General features: G+C 47.8%; 1 pseudogene; it reads left to right on the top strand.

Annotated features, from left to right (window-relative positions):
• Positions 1 to 1,277: 1,277 nt before the first annotated feature.
• On the top strand, positions 1,278 to 1,883 carry LOC149330078 (uncharacterized; annotated as a pseudogene).
• Positions 1,884 to 8,985: the final 7,102 nt, after the last annotated feature.

The following is an 8,985-nucleotide window of genomic DNA, read 5'->3' as shown; positions in this document are numbered from 1 at the left end:
TTAACTGGTATCGCGGTAATTTGGGGCATATAAACAGCCAGGCGTCTTGCTGGCTTATGTAACTTCGCACAGTCGTTACAAAATTGATATGGTTAGAGAAAAAAATCAAACACTGTGCGAACAGCAGTACTTTTATTATAGTTTTAGCTACAGCGCACCTCGGAGTGCTGACCTGCTACAGGAGGAGACACGATTTAGATGATGCAATAGTTAATATAAGACAACAGAAACTAATCATTCCTTGCAAGAATTTTGAACTGAAAATCACAACCACGGCTGCGAAGAATTGCAAACTACAGATAAGACGAAACGTCTTAAACATGTGTTCTTCTTTTTTCTAATATACGTGTGCACTTTTGGTAGTAACATTATACAGGCACTATTGCAAAGTATAAAGAAAGGAATGAGCGAGTGGCGACCACAATTGCGCGCCTTCTGTCGTCCTTTGAGTTCTTAGGATGATTGGCGATTAAAAGTTCAGACTGTGATGAAAGAGCAGCCTAATGTTCGTCGTCCGTTAGATGATCGTGCCCTGTGCGTTTGCCTTCCATGAATGGAACCATTTCATCCGGTTCACCCACGGTGTCCCGCTGCGACACATGCGGCGACTTGTTCCCTAAAAGATGTCGTTTTGGAGGAGCAGTGGCTGAACAAGCATCCGCTGAGGCAGCAACGAAGGCACCGCTGCTCATCGGGCCCTTTCTCCACCGATAACAAGTAAGCCGAGGTTTTACTCTGTATTGCGCTTTGCTTCTGGTATTTGGTATAAGAAGCCTATAGTAATGGCGTTAGACTCAAGCAAACATCAACCAATATTTGGCACTTTCACGCACACGCTAGAAACCAATAAACCCACAGTACCAAGCGTTTTCAAGCATTTCGATTGCCCAAGCAAGTGGAGGCGTCTGATAACTTAGTCATCCTTTCGTTCGCGAGGAAAACGCGCTGTTAAATCTGATTTCATGTAACCGTTTTCCACAGTGAAGCTGTAGTGGCTATCGTCTTTCTTCAAAAGGAACAAACGATTGGACCTGTGTTTATACGGCTGCGATGGTTCGCATCGTTACTGAGACGCATCGACCAGCACTAATGGGGAGATCCCAGAAGGAACCGGAAATCGCACTCAGAAAGGAAAGTAGTGAAGTGGTGCCCGGGTGCTACACATAGGGGCACCACGAGTGTAACTGCGCATGGAATCGAATCCGTTCTAGCCTTGCCAGATAAGGTACACCATTCCTGCTGTTGACCGCAGCGCTATAGCACAAGCAGCCGACGCCATGATCTTCAGAATCATCCTAGGCATTGTGCTCTTCGTGGGCATCAGTATATCGCTCATCGGGCTGTGCGTGGTGTTCAAGCGGTTCTGCTCGAATGCCAAGGGCTACGGCATGATCAACGCTAACTCCACCATCGGCCACCTCAACCCGGTGCTCAACTACAAGGACTGCGACGATGACGTGCGCAGTGGCTCCAGCTCGGCCACACGGTGCCTGGACAACCACGACCTGGACGTGCCGGAGATCAAGGTGCTCGAGAGTCCGGGCGCCGACCCCAACGAAGACCTAAGCTACATGTCGCTGACGGCGGTGAAGGAGCCGTACTACGCGACGCCCGTAAACCTGGCCAAGCCGCACGGCGCGCCGCCGGCCTCGATGTCTTCGCAGGACCATGGTACTCCGGCCGCTGCGGCCACATCTTCGTCCTAGAACCCGCCCGAGGTGCACAACGCCGTGAGCCACGTCAACGAGGGCTTCCATGAAGGTCCACCCGAGTCCTCGACCGGCAGCGGAGGTGTCGGGTTCGGAGCTCGCGCAGAATTCACGACGCGGGCGCTGACGGCGAGGGGCGAATTCATCGAACGGAAGACACGTGGCGCGTACTAGTGGGTACGGATAAAGCGATTTTCATGTCTTTGTGTGGCGACCATGAAAAGCTGTTGCATCATCCGATCGGAGCTAGGTGACCGGAGGCAACACACACCTGGGCCTACTTTGGCCGTCCTCAGACAGGCGGGATACTCTGTCCTAATTATTTCGTTTTGTCCATGCACACACCACCAGAAGCTGTTTGCCCTAAATGTATGCGAGTGGTTACGTCACCCAGCCGAGTTATCTCCTTGGCCGAAGCGGTGGCCTTGTAGTAGAGCATCCTCCTCGCATCCGCCTCGCGTTCGAACCCCGATGCCGCCGGGTACCCACTGGCTTTCTAATGGGTACAAAATTTCCCCCGACCAGGTACTCGGCACTAGCGTCGCTGCGCATGGAAGCGAATCAGCGAATAGAGGTTCGTATGTTCGCGTTCCCCTTCGCTGCTAAGTCCAGTGGCTTGCAAAGAACTCGAGCGCCCGACATATTTCGACGGTTTCAAAGACCAATAGATGCGTTGTGACTTATTTTGTAATTTTATCTGATACGTACGGTAAGAGAAGAGACAAATTTTTAAGCGCTGATGAGAGCTTCATTATCCTACGTCATGTCAGTGGCCGCTGGGCCAACTGGCTGCAGTATACGCTTCTTTCGCTCCATATCAACGCTGCTACGCATAGGTGAACAACCTCGGGTGTTTATGGAGCGGTTCCTCTTCCTCCTCTGAGCCGGCTATGAGGCTGTCTTGCTGAGTGTGCTACTTCTCCTCATTCTGTTCTCTTTTCCCTTACAGAGGCCATTTAAGCTGGCATGCCCTGACCCACACTGACGAGCCGCCTTTTCTGTGCGACCAATGCGGCCGGAAATTCAAACGGCCGCATTCAATCTCCTCGTCCACCAGCTGGTTCACATAGGGGTGAAGCCGCAAAAGTGCGCTGTTTGCAGATGCCACTTCAGCAGTGCGGCCAACCTGAATCGTCACCGCACACAGCAGCACACTTTATGTGGCACGTCTAGCTCATTAGTTTGTCGTCACTGCGGAAAGGAAAACGCGTCCCGAGGAGAGACCCCACGCCAGCTCGCATGCCGCTCCGGAAGAGGTTCCCCTCACCAGAGCCAAGCGAAGAAGTACGAGAGTGGGAAGTGTAGCCTCCGGTAGGCTCTGCAGAGGGCACACTGTGATATGCGCTTATATGCCATCAAGGATCAGTGACGTCATACACTTGCGCGCTTGCTCCTCGGTCCGACAGAAAAAAAAAAGGAAACGCAACGACCAGCAACGAAGAAGCCAGCGCATGGGAACCTCGGAAAAAAGATAGTGCTACTTAACGTTATAATGAACGAAATAAAATAAAACGCAGCAAACACCGGAGTGAAGCTCTGGTACTTTCTTCGCTGTATACGTTGGTTGGTTTATTGGGGTTTAACGTCCCAAAGGCGAATCAGGCTATGAGGGACGTCGTAGTGAAGGGCTCCAGAAATTTCGATAACTTGAAGTTTTTTTAACGTGCACTGACATAGCACAGCACACGAGCCTCTAGAATTTCGCCTTCATCGAAATTCGGACGCCTAGGTCGGGATCGAACCCGCGTCTTCCGGGCCAGCAGCCGAGCGCCGTAACCACCGAGCCGCCACTGTGGGACCTACAGGGAGTAATTCAAGAGGAACAGAAAGCAAGTCGAAGACCTGCGTCTTTGGAGCACTTTGTCGCCTATATGTATCACGCATGTACAGGCCTGAGGTAAAATGGGTAGACGACAAAAACGGTGCCAGTATCACTGACAGCACACTGTGACAGAACGGGCAGAGCGCTGTCTAGACAAACGCGCAGTGCACCCTCCATTATATGCTGGCCTGTCCGCACACGCGTTTCTCTCGTGTGAGGCTTTTTCGAGAATTAAGACACAAGTAACCGCGCCTCTCAGTTCCCCTGTGGTAGGCTTCGTGGGCGAGCGAGTCAGCGCGTGCGAGCCGTTTTATCAGCATACTTCTATAGCAAATCGCTAGCACGAGACGCTTTTGCACGGATATCTTGCTGGTGGTTCTGCGCGACTAATCCCTGAAAATGTGGTGTGGCATAAAATGTTCAAGTAGCATGCCACATCGTAAACTACAGCTCTGTAGTACCAACTGTTTAATTTATATTTCAGTGAGTAGCATTGTCACTCGGGAAAAACTTCAGTCAAACGGAAGCGATAGATTGCTTAAGAGATCATGCAGAACCTACGGCCAAAAAGGTGCCACTCTAGCAACTTCAGGTAGAGACTGACTAATCAAGCAGAGAGAGAGAGAGGTAACTTTTATTTTTCAGCTCAAGTCCGAGCCTTCTTACTTGCCCGTTTGGTGGGCGTTATTCATCGGCGGTGGCGGAGTGGGGCCACGTGTCCCTTGGATGTGTCGAATGTGGGCGGCGAGGAGCGGCCAGAGGGTGGGCTGTAGAGAGGTTGGTGGAGCGGTCCATCGGTCCCACGTGAGGTGAAAGGGGGGAGGCTAGGTGTGCGAGGAAGGTAAGCAGCTCGCGCGCGGGATTAGCCTGCGGCTACGGAAATGAAGACCGGTCCCTGGCGGCTTATCTGTTGTCTCGTAGAAGGCTTTTTCTCGGCTGATTTGATAGAATCTGTGCTCCCGTGATAGCCATATGGTAAAGATACTGAACGCACAACGGGGATCTTTTGTATAGGCGGCAACAAATCAGTTAAGGTACGTTTTATGAAGCCGGTGGAAGAAAGTGGACTTGGATGCTTTTTAGCGCGCGGTAAAGAACGTCCGTGCACCTCTGATCAGTGGCAACTGTTATACCAAGTCCGCGGAGAAACATTAAAAAGGCGAGGGATCTCATTTTTCCTACTCCCTTTAAAATGTGATTTCTGTGTGCTAGACATAACCGCGGACAATGACGAGAGCAGGAAGTGCAGCATGAGACATTTCAAGCACGTGTCACTGCGCAATAATCGCAGGACCTCTTGGAGAAACATTTTCTCTGGTAGTGTATTCGGCAGCGCAAGACTGTCATCGTCTGCTCCTGCAAAGAACTACCGAGCTGGCGTACGGGATACTGTAGAACGTCCCGCCACTGACGGTAGCCCTCAATATCAGTTTTCTTTTTCTAAAGAAAAATATATTCACAGTGGTTGTGATAACAAAGTCGCGATTTGAATTGTTTCTTATGTCAATCTGCAAGCTGCAGCAATATTTTCTATGGACTGGTTCTCAAACAACCTAATTAAAGTTAACAGCTCTAAGACTCAGCTTATATGCTTTCACAGCCCGATGAAGAAGGTAGATTTAAACCATCACCTTTTCTTGCACGGATCTGATTGTTCCCAATGTCAATGTGTACCCTTGAGCTATACAAATACAGTGAAATACCTAGGATTATACTTTGACAGTGCTCTTTCATGGAATGATCACTTGTCCCACGTTTGTAAAAAGCTCCGAACCGTCTCCTGTGTGCTTTACAACATCAGGTACTACATGCCGCTTTCAATACGCAAAGTTATCGTAAACGCCCTTGGTTATAGCATACTGCGCTATGGCATAACGATTTATGGTCACTGTGCAGTTCGCTGGAAGTGCAGGATTAATTCTCTCCTACGATCTTTATTAAAAAATATCGGCTATGATTTAGGCCTTCCCTCCAATTCTGATCTCTTTAAGGTATTTTCTCTACCTGATTTTGTCGCCTTTTGATGGAAACGATCGTCCTAAAACATTTTTGGCTTAGTGACATTTTTGGCTTAGTCATTGGTTACTGCTGTATTTATTGCACTGATCTGAGGTATTGTTATGCCACTTTGGTTTTTCTTCCTTGCGATTTAATCTGATGAGGATTTTTTTTCCTTCATGTAACATGAGTCTTGTGTCTATTTTGTTCTCACCGTCATACTAATTTGATGTCCGTTATTTTGAATGTGTTTTTTTTTTGTTGCCTGTGTGTATGTCTGCGCGGTTCCGCTGCCTGTCGGGCTCTGCCGCTCAAGCCCTATGAGGCTTTGGCAGGCCTTATTTCTGTACAATTTTTTAAATATTTGGCGCAATAAAGAATTATTATTATTATTATTATTATTATTATTATTATTATTATTATTATTATTATTATTATTATAAAGCAAAATATCCCCTCTGGTAGTTAGCCGTGACACGCATGTTCCGCTTCTGTGCTCATGGCCTCTCTTTATCACCGTCAGTACGGACCCTTATCACTTCCGTTGGAAGTGAAAGTCTTCTTACCTCCACACCTCTTTACTGGCTATAAAGTGAACGCTGTCGAGAAGGACCTTCATTCTCATCTCCCGCGAACATCGTGCATGCTTGCTGCTATGGTTGCCGCACTGTTTCTTCTGCAGTTTGACGCCACAAGTAAAGCCAGTAACTAGCTTTGGCTCCCCATCAGCCTTTTGCCGGCCGTCAACATGTACGTCTGTGCGGTAACATAGCCACGTGCCAATGTCCGCCTGATTATTAAATTCATTTATTTTTGGCAATGTCTGCATATTTCTCAGACAAAAAGACAAGCAATTTCATGCATATCAACTTCGAATATTCTAGAGCCTATATCAGTGAGAAAGTTATGAAAAAGAGATTGAAAGTGATGTTGTTCGTGATGTTTAGTAAGTATGTTAAAGCCCTGGGAACTCAGTCAAAACGTCTGTTTTGTTATTTAATAGCAATGGTTAATTTAATTTTTGGTATGTCCTAAACAGACAATTAGAATATGATAGATGCGTACTTTATATCTATAATTTTGAAGTGCGCACGAAATCAGCAGTGCGCATTGGGCTTGCGTCAGTCAAACAATAAGATAATAATCTTCATGTCCCAGAGGCTTAGTAGCGAAATGTCTGTTTCCAATCGTGCCTACTTCCTTGACCACTAAGGTCAAAAGATCGTGAGCACTTTTAATCGGTATGCTGATAAATGGACCCTTTCAAAACACTTCCGTCTTGTTTCCGTAAACCGCATGCCCTAGTCGTTATAAAAGTAATACGTAAGAATAAAAGATAAAACTTAGTGCAAGCAGTATATTTTTTTCAATTCAATTTTGTTTACACTGGACCTTGAAGCACCGAGTCCGTACAGCAGTGCTGGCTACTTGACAATGTAATCGATAATACAATATCAAACAACACAAAATGTTTATGAAGGAAAAAGATTTAATGAACTCAAAGAGACAAACACGAAAATGATGAAGAGCAAACCAAAGACATGGCAAAGCACGTCGACCGTACACCATTCTTTTTTTCAGGTTTACGTTCGCAGTTGTGATAGTAAATGATAGAAGCAACATTACAAAGTATAAAAAGTGCAAAGAGGAAGTCGCTGATACAGTTGCGCCTTTTCGTGCGGAAATATGCTGTACCAGTGATGACTCATGATTAACAGTGCCGGTTGCGATAGGAGAGTTAAAATTATTTGTTTGGCAGATGTTAGTTTTCAGCTCGGTTCGCCCTCCGAGGATGGAAACAATTCACCCACTTCACCGATTGTGTTCGCCTGTGGCACATGCAACGAACTGTCCTTTGGGAAAAATCGCCTGGAAGAGCAGCGGGAGAGCGAGAATCAGCCTAGTTCGCGCGGAAGGTACCGCTGCGCCTTGTCTCCATACTCGAGCGATCACAAGTAAGCCGAGGATTGAGTCTGCAATAAGCTTTGCTCTTCATTCTTCGCATAGATCGCCAACAGTGGTGGCTTTAGACTGAAGCGAAAATCGGCCAATGTTTGGCGCTCTTTGGCCACACGACTTCATATAAATACAGCGTTTCCAAGCACTTCGCTTCTCTACGCAAAAAATTCGCTGTGGCTTAGCTTGGTTAAGCCCGGTAATTGCGAAAGCACTATCCGTACCTACGCCATGGTTCAGCTGGTAGTGTAGCTAGTGGTGGTGCTTGTGGTTAGACTTGTGGTGATGCATCGGTTATCCAATCCAATCTAATGTAATCTAATCTAATTCAATCCAATCCAATCCAGTCTAGTCTAGGCCAATCTAATCCAACCTAATGCAATCAAGGTCAAATGAAGGTCAATGGTGGTCACCGCCGCGGCACGGCAAAGGCGTGAAAGTGCAAGTAGTATTGCTTTCGCAATAAAATAGGGTTGCGATAACTTAGTCTGCTGTTCATTCAAGAGGCAAAATGTGCAATTACAACAGATTGCATGTCGCCGCACCGTATGGGGAATTTGTCGTGCCTTCTGACATCCTTCAGAAGGAAGAAGTGTTCGACGCAGCGTTTAAACGGATGCGATGGTTTGCGCCGTTACGGAGGCATCAAGCCATTCGAGTAGGGATATCCGATGTGAAATCAGAAATCGCTGAGTCCAGAAGCGGAAGTTGTATAGACGTGCCTGTAGTTGCAGGTGCGACACCGAGGGTCACCATTACAGTCGCTGCGCATGGAAGCGAGTCGGCAAATTCTTGGACTACAGTATTCATATCTTCGCATTCTCTATCGCTGCCAACTCCCGATTCCTGGCAAAGAACTTTCGCGGGCAACCTATTTCTCCTTTTTCCAAACACCTACACATGCGTGTGTCTTCTTAAGTTATTTTTCTCTCAGATATAATGCAAAGAAAAATTGCCGATCAAAGTTTTATATGCTCCCTCGTCGAAGTGGCCGCAGTTCCGACTGGCTGCAGTGCGCTTCTTTCGCAGCCCTGTAAACGCTGCTACATGCAACTGAATGGCCGCATGTGGCGTTTGTGTAATGCAATGGTTATTTCCCTCTTCTGAGCCTGCTATCAGGCAGTCTCGCTCAGTGTGCCGCACCTCGTCATTCTGATCACTTTTTCCTCACACAGGCGATTTCAACGGACCTAAACGGACCCACACGAGCAAGTGGGCTTTTCTGTGCCAAGAATGCGGGAAAAGGTCCACACAGCGGACTCATCTCTTCGACCACCAGCTGGTCCACTCAGGGGAGGAGCCGTTCAAGTGCGTCGACTGCGGGCTACGCTTCATCCGTGGTTGGAGCCAGAACACTCACTGCACAGTGCAGCACGGCGGCAAGTCTAGGTCATTTGTCCTCACTGTGGAAGGAAGGACAGCCTTGACAAACACCTGCAGACGCACCTGCAGAGGAGGCCCTAATGACCCCAGAGTCTGAGGGTTGCATGCGCCTCCGCA

Source organism: Amblyomma mixtum, chromosome 9 (assembly GCF_055824585.1).
Source record: "Amblyomma mixtum isolate Tamu chromosome 9, ASM5582458v1, whole genome shotgun sequence".
Taxonomy (NCBI): domain Eukaryota; kingdom Metazoa; phylum Arthropoda; class Arachnida; order Ixodida; family Ixodidae; genus Amblyomma; species Amblyomma mixtum.
This window is presented reverse-complemented; position numbering and strand designations above follow the sequence as displayed.